The 19,569-nt window shown below is 38.1% G+C and overlaps 1 protein-coding gene across 2 annotated transcripts in view; it reads right to left on the minus strand.

Moving 5' to 3' along the window:
• Positions 1–16,156, minus strand: part of LOC129368703 (sorting nexin-19-like) — a 47,524-nt gene extending 31,368 nt beyond the window's left edge. Inside the window, exons 1-2 of one of the 2 annotated variants that reach the window (XM_055043794.1) lie at positions 15,600–16,156; positions 14,162–15,320 (exon numbers count right to left, since the gene is read on the minus strand). The gene's annotated coding sequence lies outside the window, so the exon portion shown is untranslated. Of the gene's footprint in view, positions 1–14,161 lie in introns of both variants that reach the window. The other variant, XM_055043795.1, reaches the window with a different exon arrangement.
• Positions 16,157–19,569: the final 3,413 nt, after the last annotated feature.

The raw sequence follows: 19,569 nt of genomic DNA on the forward strand, positions 1-19,569 counted from the left end.
TACTGACTCTGTTGTCTTAGATCAGACCAGTTTGCAGGTCAATCAGGTCTAGAAAAATGTTTCTAATGCGTTCTTTGGTTCAAGGGGCTGAACCCAAGGAAAGTTTGTTGTGGCCTGAATCTGGGATACAGTTTTGTCTGATGGCTTTTATGGCATGAACTCCAGCTTCAGTCCACATCTGGTTGATTTCCACCAAATTGTCAAATGGACTGTCTTTCACAATCCTCTCAAAAGGTCCTGATCCCTGACCACATTTTCTTTTTAGAGTCTACTTTTTAGATTATTATGTTCTTGCAAACCAGAAAAGGAATTAGAACGAACTAAGGCTGCGTTCACCCGGCACCCTGAAGTGACCCAAAGCCAAATTTTTTTCTCCATTCGGATTTCTTTGGCTGTGGTCGTTCACTCTTCCAAATATGTTTTCAGTGTTTTGCCAACCCTCACAAAAAGAAGAATTGCGCAGTGTTTGTGGAAGTAAACATGGATGTTAATGGTGGATTAGGTCACATTTGAATCGCATACCCAAGTGGTCTGGGTCGCATTTGAAAAGAACCCGACCCGCGTTGTTCAGACTGTCATGAAAAGATCAGATGCAGGTTGCATTGTGTCAAAAAAATCTGAATGGGGTCATTAAAGGCTGCAGTTGTGAATCCAGAAACATTACTTCCAGAACAGGAACATTTAGTTTTTAATTTTACTGAGAAATTGTGGAGTATTTCTTATTTTTACAAATTTAAAGCATACTTAGAAAGTCCAGAGGATCCTTACTTATACTTATCTAGCAACCCAGAATAGGAGAATCTAGTTTATATACTTTGGATCAACAATATTAAGATTCTTTTTCTGTTTGTATTTCCTTTTAATTCAGGTAAATCACTTTGAATCGCCTTGTTGCTGAAAATGTGCTATATAAATATAATTACCTTACCAGACCTTCAAATAAACTTTTTTCCTTTCACTTAACTTTTCCTAAATATGCTTGAAAAAAGGCAAAGTGTGGCACTTAGCTTCTTTAGCAATTATATTTAGTGTGTAAATAGCTGTCATTTCTACAGTTTTATCATGGTGATGTAGGAAATATAACTCTGTTACTTTTTTAATTGAATTACTACAATAAATCAACTTTCAGATAATATTCTAATTTATTGCAAAGCACCTGTATATCAAATGGACTCGGAGTTAAAAAAGCCTCTTCTTTTTTTTAACAAAAAGTACAAGCACATAACTCAAACTCCAGTATCATAAAATTAAGATTTTAATTATTTTACTCTTTAAAAGTGAGATGGTTAACTCTTTCACTATAATGGAAAACTATGGCTAAAATCATGATATTGATTTGTTTTAGTTTCTCTAACATGTTTACAGTGATACAAATGAAATTAACTTGATTGTAGAGAAACAAAATATCACTAATATGTTTTTTCTGTGGTGGATTTTATTTATATGTCAAGCAGTTTTTTTTGGTATTGATGCAAAGAAAGTTGTTTTTTTTCTGTCCTACCATCACAATCAAACATGATGATTGGTTTTATAATAGAAGAGGAAAGATTCTTTCTTTCTATATGTGAGGGTTGATGGCAACAGAGGCAAGTGTGCCACTGTTGATTTAGTTAAAAACAATCATTATCCAGCAAGATATTTATTCTACTCCCTGAGTAAATTTAGTCAAATTAACCATTGGGTTTCTCTAAATGTTTTTTCTCTTGCATTAAGAACCACTTCTTTATAACTGAGGAGCCAAAAATGTAGTTGGTATAAACATCGTGTTTTAGTTTTGTTTTGAAATCTTTTACAGAACAAATGTCTGTTTCTTCTGCAGGAACAACCATCCTCTACATCGTTCAGTATTCTGCTATGATGCCCCAACTCTTGTGTGTTTTACCTTTCTCAATTTGTTCTTCTTTGGTTTCATTACCCGCATGCCTGATTTCCATGAATGTAATGTTGATCAAACTAAAATCTATTTTAGCTACTTACAAAGAGCTCTGCTGTAATTGTTTTCAGACAGACACATGTTGGCTTTTTTTTGTGAGAGAGAGACGCCACAGTAGCGATGCAGTAAGTTGTGAGAGTACTGCGGAGTATTTCTGCAGTGCTCCTGTTACTGTGAGGGGAGTTGGTGGGGTTACTGTGACAGTGCATTAGCAGCCAGAGTCCATTCTCTGCGTCCCCAGAGAGACCAGAGGAGGCATATTAACATTCTCCTGAGAAGGGCCACAGGATCTGCCTTCAATGCTGTCTGACTCCAAACAAAAGATGGTGTGTTTGTGCATATGCACATGTGTGAACCTCAGCAAGCTGCCAGTGAATGTGTGTGAGCATCAGCAGCAGAAAAAACAAAACAAAGAGAAGGAACACGGGGAGACAGCCGAAAGTGGGAGAAGAGGCTGGGTTCCAGTATGCACTGGTCAGGGCGGTGAATACGTCTTTCCTCAGACAGAATATGTGCTGCACACATAAATAAATGAGAAATACAATTAGAAGATCATTACAATTTAAATATTTAACTCCATTGAACTGACAGAGAAGCCTGTGATGAGCTGCAGGTTAAATCTGAACTTACTGAGGTTGAATTTTTTTAAAGAATACTTTACTAAAGTCTTTGTTACCCCAAAGGTTTTCCACATTTTTTTTTTTTACTTTAAAATGTATAAAAGAGTATAGTCCACAAGTAAAAAGAGTATATTACAAATCTGAAATGTTTGGCATGCATTTGCACTAAAATCCAGTGCAACCTGTTGGCTTCAGAAGCCACTTAACTAAATGTAGTTAAGTATAGTGTATTTGTGTTGGCTGTGTGGCCAGACGTATGTTTATATTTGCTGGGAAATGTTCCTACACCAACAAACTTCAATATACAGCTGCGGAAAAAATTAAGAGACAACTAATCAGTTTTTCCTGCTTTAACTTTTTCTAGGATTATGTTTTGAGTAAAATGAACATTATTTTTTTTATTCTATGAACTATTAACAACAGGTCTATGGAATTCCAAGCAAAAATGTAGCATTTAAATGAGAAATAGTCAAAATAACAAAAAGATGCAGTGCTTTCAGATCTCAAATAATGCAAAGAAAACAAGTTCATATTAATTTAGAAACATCAACACCAATGTTTTAACTCAGAAATCAATATTGGGTGAATAACCAGGAGGTTTTCAATGGGGTTCAGTGCGGTGGATTCTTCATTTGTTTCCAGAATTATTTATCAACAGAAAATAGGGTCAATTATAAAGCAGAAGGTAAAATCATTACATTTCTTGGAAAAAAAGATTGCAGTATCATCTTCCTTTTGATAATATTTCCATACTGAAAATGTAATGTAAATGCTCCACATTTCCTTCATTCTATGATCAGATCCTTTGTTGTTACTTGTGTTACTTGTGTCTATTTTCTTGAATTTTCTCAATCAATAAAAGCAGTAATCATGCATCCCTGATCTTATCTCTGCATTTGGGTTTCTAAGTGCATGATACACAGTTTTATTTGCAAAATATCCTTGAATGTGTGCATGTATCCATTTCCTCCCACTTCATATTTATGCAGTTTGGTGTCGATTTACCACCTAAAATCCCAGTGAAATACATTCAGATTAGTAACTTAGAATCTTGAACAGGTTATGGATTCTTCAGTGCGTCAGTGTCTTTACAACCAATTCCCTCTTGAAACACTTGAGAGGTTTTGCTTTAAGAGAAAACTGCATTAGTTGCTATGCAAACTGTAACTAGGTGACTTACATGCAGCTCCTCATAAATACTCCTACTCATGCACTGCTACTATTTTTATTTGCTCTTCTGTTTATTTGATGCTCTTTGATGATTGTTTCTCAGAACCGGGGCTGGTATTAGTTGTGCTGAGCCTTAATGTGACAGGTTTTTTGTTGTTGTTGTTGTTTCTGGTCTCTACAGCAGGTACCACTGCTGGTGCCCGCCTGCATCATTTTCATAAAGTACAGACATTTTAGTTTAGATGCATAACTGAGACATCTGGCCTTCATCTCTGCCTCAAATATTTCTACATTCCACATGATAACCGCGGCATGTCATGCAATACATTTCTACTCTGCTACTGTGATTATAATTCACAGCAGAAAAACTCTCCTCCTCTATACAAATAAAGCAAAGCGGCAGCCACTTTTTCAAAGTTACCGAGTCGATAGCTGATAGATTTTATCTGTGACCTCATAATACTGGTGGTTCAGTCGATCTTGCCAATGTTTCGATTAAATTTCACACTGCAGTGAAACGCGTGGTGTTGAGATGGTGGATGGCTCAAAGACTTTGCTTTATTATTTGAGCTGCTCGGCTTTAGTGGACCTGAAAACAGGTGAAGGCAAACAGAAGAGTCTTGGACCGGTCAAAATCACAGCTCTGGGAGATGAGATGTCAGAGAAAAGTACATATAAAATGAACAACTTTATCGATTAACGCATCTGAGATTAAAGTAACGTGGATCTGAGATTTAGCTGAACTTCTTACTGTAACTTCTTGTGCTGCAGGTTTCTATCTGATAAATCCAAAATAAAAGGAAAAACAGTCAGTGGACTCATGTAATTTTTCTGTCTTGTATCTATCAAACACCTTAATTAAAGCTCTGCACTGAGTTGATCTGTAATTTTTATCAGTTTAAGGAACACATTGTGTTCCTATGACTATGAAAATGATTATAAACTCATCAAACAGGGGAATTTAAAACATTTGAAGACAGAAAACATTATACGGTGCAGACAGTGGCAGTTTGGGAAAGAATAGCGCTTGCATTCAGCTTTAACACAGGATTAACACAGCGTTAAAATCAACAAAAAATAGTTTACAGCAAAACGGACATGTTTGTTGTATAAACATGGACAATCATCTGATTTACTTGACGAATACTTTTCTACATTAAAAAATGTAGAACGATATTTAAAAAAAGTGACATGTCCAGTCAGGTTGAAGACATTCATAACAAACAACCATTTGGCAACAACAGACATGAGACGCAAATCAATGCAGACCAAAGCATGACGTTTAAAATAGCAAACAATTTAGATTACAATCACAAAAGGCAAGATCTATAAAATTTAGAGGATTATTTGAAAGAAAGTTTCTAATTTCCTGGTTAAAGACACGAAACTGTGTTGGTTAGACACAGCTTGAGAAATTCTGAATGCAAACGTTTGTAAAGATGTTGAAGAGAAATAAGATTGTGGGGGGGGAAAAAAAGAAAAGATCTGACTTAACTGTACAAGGTAAAATTATTCCAGAATCTACTTTTCAGAGCCCAAGACGCATCAAAGGGAGGAAGGAAGCAAGAGGCACAAAGGAAAGATACAAGGGTACAAGTTAGAAACTAAAGAACTCAATGAAGGAAGAAACAAATGACATGAGGAAAGAGGAAAGGGTTGACAGAGGGAGATAATGAAGGACACAAAATGACAGGAGGTGAGTCCTGGATGTACAGATGTTTTACCATAATTTCTTCTTCCACATTTTTCTAGACCTGGAAACGCTGAAATCAAATGCCACACTTTCACATATTTTCCCAAACGTCATAGAAACTCTGAAATTAAGTTCCCTCAGACAAATAAAGAAAAGAAGTCGGTGAATGTTTGAGTTTATTTTTGTAGCAATGTACATCTTTAGTACTAAAAATTCACACATTCCCTGAATTCTGCTTGGCGCATCAGAACGTGAAAAATTGGGTTTTCTTCCTGGTCTATTCAATATATCAATACTAAAGAATTCCCAGTTGTTTAAGTCTGTAAATGGTACAAATGAACACCATGATGCTTTTTGATTTGAGTTCTGTTCAAACCGGATAAAGACAAGAGACAGACAGATGTATAAATACAGATAATGCTGCACTCGGTATTTTTTGTTGGATTTACTGACAGTTGAACCTCAAATTATTCAACATCCTTTGCAAATTAAATGTGTGTGAAATTTATCTTTTAAATCTGTAGTGTGTGCAACACACAATTTACACAAAGACAAGAATTGCTACATCAAAAGAATTGCCCAAAAAGATGAGAGAGCAGATAATTAATTTCCTCATAGATACAAGAAAAAGGGGGAAAAACAAAAGCAAAGGACTTAAATGTTCCTGCAGATAAAATTTTGAAGCAAAGTTTGGAAGTTTGAAGGAATTGTAGCGATAGGAAGCTATAAAAAGCAAACATCAGATTCCAGAGGAGCAGGTTGAGAAAGACTCTCGTCTCACCTACAGCAAGACTTGGTGGCTGCAGCCAATCTGGTTTCACTTTCCACTATAAGGCCCACATTAAACTCTAATAATGTGCAATATTTCTGTCCCAAAAGTTGAAGAAAAGCCAGTTTGGGCTTCCAACAGGGTAATTATCCCAAGCATATTTCAAACTCACATTCAGAAGACGTCCTGGGAGATGTTAGAACTGCCACCATGAGAATCTGAGACGTCTGGTGGGATTTGTAGAAGACAGCAGCATCATGCAGATCCATGAATATTGAAGACCTGGATGCCTAACATGAACTGGGCTAAGATTCCTCAGGAAAGTTGACAGGAGATTTACAGCCAATCAGTGAAAAGAAAAATCCCAGGAAATAGCCTGAAGTATATTGACTGGAAAAACTAACACCCAGCTCTAAGAAAAGTTTTGGTTGATCAGGGATTATTTTTAAAAAAAGTACAAATTTCATGTTGTGACATGTGAGATTAATATCAAATTATTGTGTCTTTTTGACCCTTCCAGACCGAACGGAGCACCGGCGATCCAGCCAAATTTGCAGTACCGTAATTCCGCCACACGTTGCACTATCTGAAAAATAGCAACGGTTTCTGAAAAGGGAGACGTTGCACATTCCAGCCAATATGGGGTTATTACGGTAATTTCACCCCGTTATACCAGGGAATGAAATTAATCTGAGGCTTTTAAAAGATGGCAAATTGCAAAAATAACTTGCTAGATATTGAGAGATCCAGTTGTTATGGATAAATTGGTAAATAAATATATATATATTTACTCACAGGACTTTTTAAAGAACAATTAAATAAGCAAAAATATCCAGGCGGCAATTTGAAACTTGACGTGTTAAAGAGGAACATAACATTTTATAATAAACTGATTCAACAATTATTCTGTTTTCCATCTTCTAAACAAAAATGAATAAATATTGTTTCACTTCTGATTTTGTCTTAACAGCTTTTTCTCAATCAATTGCAGGAGTTTAAGGTGAGAAAACAGTTTGAATCTTTCACTTCTCCACAACATAAGGCCCTGTAGTCTGACTTTTCAAATAAATGGTTTTATCAAATTAACAAGGAATTTTTTTCTTACATTAAAACTGCATTTTAATGTAAGAATGAACGTTTTCAGCGGCATACGGCTTACAGACTGGAATGATGCAGGCTTTGGCCTGATAAATGCAAGGTCAGCGTAGAGCTACAGAAAATGTAGAAACAAACAGAAAAAAAAAGTAGAAATCTGCCAAGTGCAGATGGATAGATGTCTTCTCCTGGGACAGCCGGTTTTCTTTATGGTCTTTATAATTTCACCATTATGCCGTCTTCGTGGCAGAATGTCTAAGAGGATGAAAGACCTTCTGAACTCACTACTGCGTCTCTTTGACCTCCACCTACTCACATCCATGTTTTTCACCAAAGCAAAGGCTTTTACAGCGATTCATCGAGGAATATGCACATGTGAATCAGTTTCTTTGCTTTAAAACTACATTGTGCTTATCTGTAAAAAAAACACCTGATGTTGTGCAACTTAGCTTGACAAATAGATGGAATAATAATTAATAATAATGTATATTCATAAAAATTATATATGATCAGAACGGTTTGGCTTGCCAGAATATGATGAACGAAGCAGCATTAGAAATCATTTTTCTGTGAATTATAAGCAGAAAATGATCTGCTTTTGTTTAATCTGGATCGAGCTTTTTAACAAGGATTTCATGTGACGGACAAACTCAAAGTTGTGCATAAATGCAATAATGTTTATGAAGAAATTATTTTCATTGGAAATTGAAATCTGGGAAGTCTAATGAGTTTGCCTTTGTATTTGGCCGGCTTGGCAGAAGCATCTTTTAAATTGTAATTGGATTTTGGGGTATTCTTTACCAACTCTCTATATCTTCTTTGTGAAATAGCTTAAGCTCAGTCAGTCAGATTAGATCAGAAGTAGCTGGACCATTTTTTATGCTTCTTCCACATAAGTTCAGGATCTCTGCAGCTCCTCCAAAGTCACCAAAGCTCTCATGGATGCTTTTAGGTAGATGGTCGCGCCTCTCTTTGCAGATGTGTCCTAAACCTCACGTGATGAACTGGACGACTACTGTGAGCTGTTCAAAGTTTTAACATTTCTTTATAACTTTCTCCTCAGGCTGTGTTGTTTGTCCCTTTGTCTTCATGATGTTGTTTGTTCTCTAACAAATGTGGATTTATGTTAAGGTGATATCACACACAGGCTGACTTCTGAAGGCAACTAAACACTTCGGATTTTATTTTATCAGAGGAAAGAGGGTGAAAATAAGAAAACGCATTTAAAAATAAATCCAAAGTATCCTGTATCTTTTGATCTCTACTTGATATTGAAGTCTGTGGTTGTGAAAAGCACAATCAGTGCTCCAAGGACTGAACATAAAAAATATTGAGAGATTATGTCTTTTATATATACTTTAAAAATCACAATGTAATTGAGAGATTACTTCCCCAATTCTCCTTTTTCATTTTTCCATCATTGCTGTGTTTCCATAAGCTTTAGCATCTCGGTTGATAAAATCCATATTAAATGAGGTAGTTAGATATCTGGGCCTTATGTATTGCAATGTGTCAATAAACGGCATCCGAGATCCAACAACACATCAATAGAAATTGTGCACATCCAGATATTATGACGATAAGTATGATTCAAAATATAACTTTTAAATATAAATTTCTGTTCAAGAAGGTAAATCCCACTGGGGACATTTGAGAAAAGGTTGAACTAACTCAGCTTGTTTGCAACAGTTAGCTGAAAAAAGGATCCTAACCAAATAAATAGATCCAGATTTGTTGTTTGTAACATACAATCTGGCATAAAGCCTCAAAGTTGATTTTTAAAAAAAATATTTTTTCAATCAGAAGCACCAAACTGGAGTAATTAAGTCACTGAAGGAAGAATAGAGAAGAATGAGAAGAGAACAGCTCTAGTAAGAGACAGGCGCTCCAGTCAGAATGGTAAAGTCTGGTTTGGACAATTTGGTTCAAGCTCAGAAGCGACGGGCAGACTGGCAGCACACGCTGTAACAAGATGGCGGCAGTCTGCTGCAGAGAATATAGTACTCTCTGTCCTGGGAGAGAAAAAAAAAAAAAAAACGATCTAGACAGGGCAGCAAAGTGCCAAGTGTTACAATGATTTGGACCGGAGCAGCCAGATTGGATCCAGAACCCCTTGAAGCAGCGATAGGTGAGCCGGGTGCGAGAACAATGGAATGGCTGCCTCCCAGACAGAGCTGCCGTACTGCAGTGATAAGGGAACAGGAACGAGGGAGGGGGGCGTGCAGGAGGTAGACACACCTGCTTCTGCTGCTGGAGCAACAGCAGCTTCTGCAACAAGCAAAAGACTGGAAATGAAGCAGCTCAATCCGGACATGAGCCCAGCGTTCGTACGGCGGACAGAGGGCAGCGCTGAGGTCAAAACCCCGCAAGTAACAGGAGAAAAAGCTGACATAAACCACTTAAACAGGTGTGTGCTCACACATGCTCATTAATGCACTTAGAAATCAGAGCTAAAATGATCCACATTAAAACAAAAGATGTTTTTTTATTCATAGTTTTACCACAAATGAAGGAATGAAACATAATTCACCTCCAAAATATATTATTTTCTATCATGCTAATCTGATGATACAATTTTAGTAAAACTCAGAAAGTCTATTTTATTTAAAAAAAATTGATATCAGCCTGGATAAAACAGCTCAGGAACGAACAAGTTAAATATACCAGAAGAACATATACGCTGCAGGCTCATAATAAGATTACATAATGCAGTCTAATTTTCTTTTATCGCCAAAATAGAATAATAAGCTTGTGTTCTGTCAGTCAGAGGCTTCAAGGTGTACCTGGTTTGCTTTCTTTCCAATGAACTCCCCAACCTCCTTTATCTTTTACCTGACAGAATATGAGAGGATCTGATGATTTGTTTCCCCCAATGGTTACAATATTTACAGCTGAGAGATCCACAAAGTTACAAATCAGGTCAAAGATCTTTGTTATATGACAAATGCAGACACATTTCGGTTCAGAGTTACTTATCGGTGTATTTTTCGTCTTTGTCTTAAAAATATAATTTCAAAAACTCAATGTTAAAGGTTATACAGAGCTTGTTTGGTTTGACATGAAGCTGTAAGTGAAACTGAAATCTCTTCAAGGTTTTGTACTTTGAAAGATTCAGAATAAAAATTAATTGGAAGGGAAATAATTTATCAGTTTGGAAATTTTAGTAAAGAAAATCTGAAAAGTGTGGCATGTTTTTTTTTGTTTTCCGCTATTTTCCGAATCAGTGCAATCAAATTTAATTTCAGAAGGAGATGATTATTGACCAGAGTGTAATTGAATCTCAGTATAAACGTGCTGCTCTGTGAAGGCCTCAGATTCACAGACGGGTCAGGGAGAAAGATGTGACGAAGCTAAACGGGGGGACTGATCATTAAATCATACATTTTGAAAACCTCACAAAGCACTGTCCAATTAATTTTCTGAAAATGAAAAGAGCATTTTTGAGCATTTCATGGCCTTTATGGGAGACTTACTGAGAAAAAGGCAAACAAAATCCCATTTGCAGAGGGTGCTTTAGATTGACGAGAGCAAAATGAAACCGTTTGGTCTAGCTGAAAAATATGTTATATGTGGCAGAAAATTAACACTGCACATCACAACAAAACCTGCTGATGGCAGCATTATGCTGTGGTGACACTGTCTTCAGCAGATTGATGGGGCTGCAAAAACATCTGGACCCGAGGCTGCGGCTCAACTTTCAGGAGAACAACCCACAAACGTTTATTATTATAACTATTATAGTTTCTACATGTGCGAAATTCTCTTATTAGAAGACACATAAGAGACATATTAAAAAAAAAAAACATGTAGCAGAATTTAATGTATGCCACACTTTTCAGATTTTTATTCACAACAAAAAGACACTAACTTTCCTACTGCTTCACAATCATGCACTAATTGTGTTGCTTTAGGGTAAATGATGTCAAGCGGCTGTAAAACTGTAAATTTACCCCCCAAAACCAAGCAATTATTGTCTAGCTCTCTGACATACCACTTTATTTGTAGTACTAAACATAAAGCAAAAACATGACACGTTAATTGTAAATAACATGTTTTAGGTATCTGTAGTTAGAAAAAGCATTTAAAAACAAAAGTATAGTAGCTGTTCAGCGCTTTGTCTCCATTTTGTAACTCCAATAATGTCTGTTTAGTTGCGGTGAACCTATTAAATGATAAATATTAAATAAAGATTTATGTTTCAAGCTGCATGTTTGCGTGGATCAAAAAAGAAAACTGCAGGGGAAGTTTAATACTTTACATCTACTAAAAAAAATTAATATCAAGTTCACAAAACCACACAAAATATTGTTTTTCTGAAAATCATGTTAAATAATAAATCTTATTAAGCAGATGCAGGATTTCAAGTTTAAATTTTAGACTTTGCGAATTACACAAGAGAATTTTATATTAGCCAATACAAAGTTCACATCCAACCTAAATTGTGCACAATATATGGATTTTGGCAACAAAATATTATTACAATAATTGTTGGCAATAACATCCCAAAGCAAATTCACATTTGGCAAGTCAAAACATTTAGTCTGTTAGATGGAGGGGATGTGGACACCTGACACTGAATGACAAAGCTTCATAGTGTTACAGGAATTTATTTCACATAATATCGTCATTTAATGATAAGATGGTTATGGTATAGTTTCCTAATATTACACCTAGTTAATACCCAACAACATAAATTAAAAAACAAATCCTCTTTCATCTATGTACACAGAGCTGCAGATTTGAAAGCTAGTTCAGTTTCTTTGCTGATCAGTATTCTTTAAGGATGACAATGCACCAAAAATGGTAACTTCTTCTGTCTTATGAGAGCAAAAACCTCTTCAAAGGGAGGTTGAAAATAGCGCCTGAGCTCAAACTGATCCATCCTTGAACCACAGCCCATCCGAGCTAATGAAAGAATGAGGACAAAACATCAAACAGTGTCTGCATTCAAATGCTGCTGAAGTTTCATTAGACACTAAGAGCTACTTGAGACAAAATGTAAAAAATACAGGTAATAAACTGCTGTAGAAGTGGCTGCAGGGCGGAGGGATGGGGGTTTACAGGTCATCTATACTTCATTAGTCTCTGCACATACCAGTAAAGGTTGACTATGACGATGCAAAAGTCTGGCACTCAGCAGATGAAGACCTCAGCTGACCTCACTTGCAGCATTGTGCGGCATGTAAAACCTTGACTGCTGCTCCCCTAATGCTATTCTCCAACCAGCCGCATGAAAAACACTGTGAATGTAACTTTTCACCAGAGTACATTCGTATCGTTGTTAATGAAGAAGCCATCCTGCGTATTGAAGTATAAGTATCTATTTAGTTCTGAACGACTTTCTCTTTTCAATGTCGTTGGCATGCAGTAACAAAGCCACTCTCATTGGTTGGATACGGAAAAAGATGATATTCATGAGGTCAAACACAAGTGTACTGAGCTTTCAGTGTCACGCTCTCACCAGTACTTTGTGCTGCTCTCAAGATAAGACATTTTGATTGTGAGTCTGGGAACAGGAGGTGCTTTTCCTTGATAAGGGTTTTACACAGTAGTTAGCAGTTTGTTGTAGCATATGACAAGTCCAATGTCTTCTGCAACCGAAGTGAGGTTCTGCTGTATTCTGTCTGTGGCGATGTCTGTGTAAGATTACACACTGTGGGTGTAACCTAAGTCTCAGATTCCTCATTCATTCACTGTACCTCCCCATAAAACAATGCTGCTGAAAATCTGACAGTGCATCGCCATGTCACCCCACCTCGTCTGGTCATCCCTCCTCCCCCGGTCACATGTCTCTCATAGCCACATTCCTCTAGCCATCTTTCCTCTCATCTCCACCCCTACGGTCCACAAGCTGTGCCTGCCTCTGGGTCTGAACTCTTCCATTTCCTGAAAGGAACCCAATGTTCCTCTTTTTCGCTATCTCTATTTGCATTCGTTCTGGATTGAATGTGCTGCTGGATAAAAATAATAACAATAGTGATAATAATTTAAAAGAAGCTGCCTTTTGGTCTTTGTGGTTTCTGTCCTTCCGCCATGTTAAGCGTGGTTTTGGCGTTTTGTTTTACAGAGATGTGTGAGTGCCCCTCACAGCTCCCAAGAACCCAACCCGTGCACATCACAGCAAAACGTCACAAGTTAGGGTCTCAGGGAATGAGAAAGGTACAGATCACGTCTTGTCCGGCCTCTTTCTGTGCAGACGCTTTGGCTCGGGCTAAAGCAGCTTCCGCTCTCTGTGGCTTTGTGCTGTACTGTAACTGATGTCACATCACAACATCGCCAGGCTCATTCCTCGCAATGGATTAACTTTAAACTCCAGTGACATTTTTTGGCCTATTTATATCCTGGATATGCATCAAATACGACACCTATTGCAGATCAAAAATCTTTACAGTCTGATCAAATGTACGTTTGAGAGTGTTTATGCACAGTAGGTCATCAGTGACTGACCATACACACCCAGACAGAGACCTCTTTACTCTCACATGTTGCTCATGAATCAGACTCAGCATATTTGGCTCGCCTGTTACTGCCACAACCTGACTCGGCTAGACCTGCATCAAACAAAATTGATTTTTCATTTAAAAAGCCGGAATCTAGCAGAGCAGTCAGATAAAAAAGAAAAAAAGGAAAAAAGGAGAACAACAGATTTCGTACGTGGGCTGCAGGGTCTTATATTTTCTATCACAACGACACCTCCAAGCACAGCGGGACTGTCAGACCTGCAAACCTGCACCAGTCGATTACTTTAAGGGAAGAAACTCGTTTGTGTGGCGGAGAGAATAAAATCCGACCTGCACGCGATATGGAAAAGGAGAAGAAACAGGAGGCTGGGAGGAGTGGTGAGATAAGACGCAAGGAAGGAGAAAAAGCAAGAAACTCACCCGTTGGCCGAGGCGGCTTATGCTGCCGCAGTCCTCAGCGTGTGTCTCTGCAGGTCATCTTAGCAGAGGGAGAGGAGATGTGGCCAGACGAGACGTAAAATGAGAGAAATCTGCAAGGGAAAAGAAAAGGGAGAGAGAGGAAAAGAGAGAATGCTGCAGAGAAAAGTAGAGGAAGATTTTAGTGCCGCCTTCACTGGCTTTGTTCAATGGATCACTCAAAGTAGTGCACGAGGCTTCTCGAGCAGATTGCTGCCGTCTAGCCGTCTGGTGCTCAGACATGCGAGACTGTACCATGTGCAGCCGGAGAGAAACAGAAGGAGAGGCAGGGAAACACAGAGAGAGATGCAGGGGGAAGCAGGTGCAATGTTAAAGGGGAGAGGGACAGACAAGTTTAGATCAGGAAGTAGTGAGGACTGCGGACCACGACAAAGTCAGAAAGAGTTAACGTGTAAATCTACCTTTAAAAAAAATAAAATAAAATTAGAGAAAGAACAAATGTTCTTTCTGGCACAAGAATGGTATGCACAAGGAAGAAACGAGCAGATCGATTGGCCTGAGCTGCTACTGTAAAAACCGTGCTGAACGGTACAAAAGAAGCTATAAGAAAGAGAAAAAACTAAATACATCACAGTGACAGCCGTGATACAGCAAAGTACGAGAAATGTGTCTAAAACGGTCGAATCCAAAGGAAATCCCCCAAAGCAATTCAAAAATCCACACCTCGTGCCACAAGAATGTGAAATCTCAGCATTTCCTAAAGTTGTCTGCATAAATCGCAACTCGGATCGTAAAATGAAACGACATAACAGAAAAGCTATTTTTTTAAAAAAATCTAAATTCAACAGATCTGACACACACGAGTGCCAAAACGACTATAGGAGTGATTTTTTTTGGGGGGGGAAACATGAAACGCCTGTTGCTGTAGAGCTCCTGCCTATTTTCTCCATGTGACTCTACTGTCTGTCGGTCTATCTGGTCTCCTGGCACAATCTGCCTCACGTTCCTTCTTCAGGCCTTTGTCTTTAGCTGTATCACACCTCTCAGCTTGAGCTTGTGCCGCTTTGATTGCCTTTCTCTCCTCTGCCTCGTATGCTTCATGGTTTTGTAGGCTCAAGTCCCCAGGGCAGACAAACTGTGGAGCCCCTGCATGCTCCTCTGCCTGTGACACACACACACGCACGCCAACACACACACAGACACACACACACGCACGCAAAACATCAAAACAGCAGGACAAGAGTGAGGAAATTCAGATAATTTTCTATTCATTTCCTTCCACAGCTGAAATCACTTAGACTGCAAAAAGGCCTGGTGTAGAAAGAGAAGCCGAAAAACAGAGAAGCACAGGAAGAATGGAGAAAGTGTTGAACATGAGCACATAAGAGAAGGAGCAAAGACAGAAAAAGAAAAAGAAAAAGGAGGCATGTTTTCATCTTACAGTGTCCGTTCCCAAGCTGACTTTCATTTTAGACAAAAAAAATTTCCCCTCCGGTCGGCAAGTCCACTATTCTGTTCCTGTCTCCCTCGCCCTCTGTGTCTGTGAAAGTGAGTCGGTATTACAGCGTGCATTTCATGGAGAAAAGGAGGGTGGGAACAACAGAAAAGGAGGGAGAAGGGAGTAAACGCACTGGTTCAGGAAGAGGTAAAGGAAATGTAACTGTACGCCTGCTGGTTGGTACTCCAATGTTTGATCAATGTTACTCCTTTAAAGTAGCAGAAAAGGATTGTGGAAAAAAAAGAAGAGATGAAAGACGAAAGCGAGAGGACTGGGGAGAAGAGGGAATTACCGGAACAGGGTTCTTTACAGGGACAGCACACAATGGACAGTGATCAGTAAAGGCAGTAAGAAGCCTGTGTGGTCCCATTCTGTCCCTCTGCTGGTTTTTATCTTCGTCTTGTAAAGCTCAGCCCGATAAAAATCTATCGTTCGGTTCCGTATTTTAATTTTCTACATTTTTCCGAGCAGTTTAAAAAACTTTTTTTGTTCGGAAAGCTCCCAGTTTAGATCCACATTTACAGTCAGAACACGTGAGTAACTATTAATGTTCAGATAATATACAAGGAAAGTGGAGTGTGTGTGCATGGGGGATGAACGAGAGAGCTCGATGGTGCCTCCTGCTGTACAGAGTGTCACACTACCCCACGGAGAGAGAGAACCGTAGCACACAAAGAAGGATGCAAAGCACAAAACAGAAATCCACAAAAAGCAAAACAAAATGAAGCACTTTGCTTGCACGAGGGCAAGAAATACAAACTAGAGTACTTATGCACTGACTAAATAAACCCGGCAGATTAATGTTGTGTCTGCTGTAACTGTACACGCTCGCGCGCTGAGAAAAGCTACCCCGTACCCAGGGCCTCTTCTTCATTCTGGCTCAAAGAGCTCCCTAACCCCACTGCTGTCGAACCCGGTGGCCTTGAGACAGAGAGCAAAGAGTTTAAGTGGAAACAGCCTCTCATCACCACGATGCTCCACGTACTTCACATCTGCACACAGCAGCATACCACAGCACCAGGAACAACCGGCCAAAGCCTCCGAGATCACATCTGAAAACTTCTTTGAAAGAAAAAAAAATAAATATGTTCATTCAAAATTATGCTTATCCTATTATTTGTCTGGCTGCTTTTAATCATCCTTAGTGCCAGGCAATTTACAAATAAAATCCCTGTTTAAGCAGAATTTGATCAGAAGTTTATTCACAGAAACATGTTAATCGGAACCAGCTGAATTTTCTGCGAGCATGCACAGGAAATCAATCAGAGTACAGCCCAAATTAAACAATAAATAAGTAAACCCCCAGTTGCTGTAGATGATTTTGGGGTCTGTGGGTTTCTTGGTCTGAAGCAGTGAAAGTTGTTTTTATCGCAGCAGCATGTTCACCGCATAGTTGCACTGAGGAAATATATCGTTTTGGTTAAGTGAAATTGAACTTTGTTCATAATTGGCTGCCAAAACCGTGCTCTTCCCTTTGCGGGTGTATGGTGTTTTCCCCATTCAGCGGCATCTCTTTCATTACAACGTCCCACAAACCTCAATGCAACGGTACTTTTCCCTTGACTCTCAAACATCTGAAGCATTGTCCTGTGCTCTGTTAGGATTTTAATTAGCTCTTTCTGTCACAAATATTGTCACACGGGATGAGATGCTTGTCTTTTTTAGCTGGTCCAGATTTTTTTATTTTTTTTCTGTAAAAATGTGAAAACATTGAAAATGTAGCATTCTTCTTTTTTAGAAATAATTTCAAAAAACCCCGCAAATGCATCAAAGTTGTTCAAATTTAAATTCCTGGTGAGAGTAGAGTGTGTTGTGTTTCCTCAGGGAAAGCTAGGAGGCTGTACAGTTATCTCCTGTGGTGTCACTCTGAACTATACAACCTACTACCTCAGCCTGAGGAACACAGAAGGACGGCGGCTCAGAAAGGGCGGAGCGAGTAGCTGGAGGGGCAATTGTCTATTGTTATTGTGAAAAGTAAAAAAAAAAAACATGAATATGATGTTATTCAAATAGGCAAAAACTCAGAGCTTGTTGCTTTTACAGTTTGAACCATGTTTCGACTATAAATCCAATCGATTGTTGGTGTGTTTAAGTTTCAGACATGACCAAACATAATTGTTTAACAATAAAGTTGAACTATAAAATATAGTACTGCCCTTTTTTAAGTAGAGATGCACCAATCAGGCCTTTTCTGGCCTATATTAACTTTGGGTTTTTCATAAAGATTTTAACCCAAGACTCAGAGAGCAAAGGACTCTCCAAGTCCTGAGCCTGGAGAGAAAATCCAACCATATCTTAAACCAATTCAGATCATTTTATTTGAACTCATTTGAAATATATTCCAACCCATTTACAATGCAGACGAACAATGATGCCGACTTTATTTCGCAGGTATCTGTGTTAAGGAAGATACCTGCGAAATAATTTGTTTTCCAAAAAATTGTTGACAAATTTTGACTGATTTCTTTCACTATTTCTGAATATTTTCATACCAACCGCCTGTAGTACTCACACAGAGGTGAACAAAGACAGAAACTGAGTACTGCAGCTGCTCAGTGGAGGGGGATTTTTTTTCCAATTTGTTTTTCAGATTTTCTGGGGATTTTCTGAACTATGTTTGATAAATTTCAAATATTGTTTTTCTTATCCATTCTGAAAACAACACGATTTTTCTTCCTTCATTTTCAGTCAGACTGAGAATGAAGGAATGATAAGATTTTCCCAATTTATGCTTCAAATGTCCTTATCATTGTCTAATCATTATTAACTTAAAAAAGGGATCTAAAGTGTGTGCTTTTGGTTTCTATAATTATAGGAGTTGTTAGTTGTAATGCATTTAATGGAGAATAAAAAAAATTGCACAATTTTTCACGATCTGAACAGCTAATTTCTAAACTTGATGGGTGCATATCTACATGTAACCTTTCTTTAAGAAAAGTGTTTGTTTTTGAAAAGCTGCAGCACAGATTTATATGCAAAGAGAAAACATTTTCATCATCACTGCATTGAGCAAAGCCAAACATGAAAACATTTTTAGCCCCAAACCCAGAAAGCAGAACGAATCTGAACACTTCACCATGTTCACTATGTTAGTGGACTGGGTCATCAATGGGTAACGTAGTGAAAATGTCATCCACAATGTTACACCATCACACAGTCTTCCAAACTGGGTGGGGTCACTGCACAAACACGTCACATGTGGGATAATTTTGGCTGAGAAAACCCCGTATCCAAGGATTCAGGCTTCGTGTTGTTTAATCATTGGAACACAAACAAAATCAGTTCCAGCCCTTATAAGTATTGAGTAAAAAAAAAAGATATCTGCTGCAGAGCTGTTTCATCACTTCTGTTGTTGATTTTTCTGACAGGCGAAGGGCGAGTGGAGAATTTGCCAGGAAGACACATACCTATAGATACGAGCTTGCATAGGCAGTCAGCACAAGTTCGGATCTACGGGTTTGTGGCAACTAGCATTACCCATTTCAAGACAGGAAAACCCACAAAAACACTCAGATGTGAAACTCCCTCTATGCTCTCCAGGTAACTATAGTTATTCAAAGAAAAAGCAGTAAAACAACAAAAAAAATTAAAATATGGTAAAAACGGTACAATTTTAATAGTAGACACCAAGAAGAAACAATCATTTGTCTTTTTAAATATTTTTAAACATCTCTTAAAGGTAAGCAGAAAACCTATAGATCTCATATGTCCAACAGAGGTGAGCTTTGAAGTTGCAATAATGTTCTTGAACAGGCCAGAGCACATGACTGTGAGGGTAATGAGGTGTTTGTGTAGCCTACTTAACCCATTCGACTGAGGTCAGCATTCATGTCTAAAATATCACTCAATAAAAGAAAGCCTTAAAATCTTAACTTGGCATTAAATATTAAATGGGTTGATGCAATAAATCTGA

This window comes from Poeciliopsis prolifica, unplaced genomic scaffold (genome assembly GCF_027474105.1).
Source record: "Poeciliopsis prolifica strain line A6 unplaced genomic scaffold, Auburn_PproV2 SCAFFOLD019, whole genome shotgun sequence".
In the NCBI taxonomy this organism is placed as follows: domain Eukaryota; kingdom Metazoa; phylum Chordata; class Actinopteri; order Cyprinodontiformes; family Poeciliidae; genus Poeciliopsis; species Poeciliopsis prolifica.